Genomic DNA, 1,738 nt, shown 5'->3' on the forward strand with positions numbered 1-1,738 from the left:
TTGTAGTTTGTAGCTTGTAGTTTGTAGTTTGTAGCTTGTAGTTTGTAGCTTGTAGTTTGTAGCTTGTAGCTTGTAGTTTGTAGTTTGTAGTTTGTAGCTTGTAGTTTGTAGCTTGTAGTTTTTGAGGCATCTTTTGGTTTTTGATTGGTTGAGAACAGGATCGTCTTAAACTGTCCGACGAAGCTGTGATTAATGTTCTGAAGTCGTTTACACTGGATCCCAGCGCTGCTCGTCTTTACGGAGATTCTTGAGTTCTTCGAGGTTTCTGATTGGTTGAAGTTTGAAGGCTTCTTCTTGTTTTATTTATTTTTATTGTGTTTGTTTCAACGTGTCCGTTTGCTCGTTTCATCGAACTTCCAGAGTATGAAGCTAAAACGACTTTGACAATGTGAGCCTCGTGCGTGGGCCACGTGCGTGAGCCTCGTGCGTGAGCCACGTGCGTGAGCCACGTGCGTGGGCCTCGTGTGTGAGCCTCGTGCGTGGGCCACGTGCGTGAGCCTCGTGCGTGAGCCACGTGCGTGAGCCACGTGCGTGGGCCTCGTGCGTGAGCCTCGTGCGTGGGCCACGTGCGTGGGCCACGTGCGTGGGCCACGTGCGTGGGCCACGTGCGTGGGCCTCGTGCGTGGGCCACGTGCGTGGGCCACGTGCGTGGGCCACGTGCGTGAGCCACGTGCGTGGGCCACGTGCGTGAGCCTCGTGCGTGGGCCACGTGCGTGGGCTTCGTGCGTGGGCCACGTGCGTGGGCCACGTGCGTGGGCCACGTGCGTGGGCCACGTGCGTGGGCCACGTGCGTGGGCCTCGTGCGTGAGCCTCGTGCGTGGGCCACGTGCGTGAGCCTCGTGCGTGGGCCACGTGCGTGGGCCTCGTGCGTGGGCCACGTGCGTGGGCCACGTGCGTGAGCCACGTGCGTGAGCTTATAGAACTTTTTAAATCTTTCATTACAGAATTGTTAACTTGATCGGAGCCTGAGAGTAGGGGCGTGTCCAGAGGGGCAGCATGGGGCCCTCTTTGAAATTTTATTATTATCATTATTAATTTGATTATTTTCGCCTGGTGCCGCCCCCAAATTCTTGACTGAAGAGGCGGGACTTAAGTTGCACCATCCAGCCTGCGTTTTAACAGGCAGCAGATTTAAAGACAGCGATGTGATTGGTGCAGACACAAAGGGTTAATAAATACTTCAGACACGCCCCCCCCCCCTCGTCTGGACACGCCCCCTGCCTGAGACTCGGGATTGGACAGAAAGCATGTTTACTAACTCAGGTTGTGGTGAAAGTTGTTTAGAGGAGTTCTGTTTCTTCCGGATCCAGCTCAGACTCGGATCAGGACCAGAGTCTCCACGACACATGAAGATGTAAAACATTTTATTTTGAAAAACTCCTCCTACTTCAGTGTGGGTTTTTTTCTGACTTTGAAGATGGCGGTAGCGCTGCATGAAAGTCGGACAGCGTGTAGAAGAAGTGGACGAAGCCGTCGTCACTGATCGGTTTCTGGATTTGGGTTTTGCATCGTTATTCATCTGAAATGACCATATTTGGAAATGTGGGAGGAGTTTCTACTCTCCTGGTTTCTGTTTGAATAATAAAGTATTTCTGGGTCTGGCTTTGTGTTTGTGGTTCATATTTATAGAAAGGACTCGTGTTTGGGTCAAAGACAAACTTTAATAATCTTGATTTCACACATCAGTCTAAAAATCACATTCAAAGATAAGTTAAGAAAAACAACAACAACTCAAATT

General features: G+C 50.8%; 1 protein-coding gene across 1 annotated transcript in view; it reads right to left on the bottom strand.

Annotated features, from left to right (window-relative positions):
* Nucleotides 1–1,641: 1,641 nt before the first annotated feature.
* The window catches only part of zanl (zonadhesin, like), a gene marked incomplete at its 5' end in the record, with an annotated part of 31,978 nt that continues 31,881 nt past the window's right edge, over nucleotides 1,642–1,738 (bottom strand). The window contains 1 exon segment of the mRNA XM_079373379.1: nucleotides 1,642–1,738. This exon segment is cut by the window's right edge and continues 101 nt beyond it.

Source organism: Symphodus melops, assembly GCF_947650265.1.
Source record: "Symphodus melops genome assembly, contig: SUPER_20_unloc_2, whole genome shotgun sequence".
NCBI classification, from domain to species: domain Eukaryota; kingdom Metazoa; phylum Chordata; class Actinopteri; order Labriformes; family Labridae; genus Symphodus; species Symphodus melops.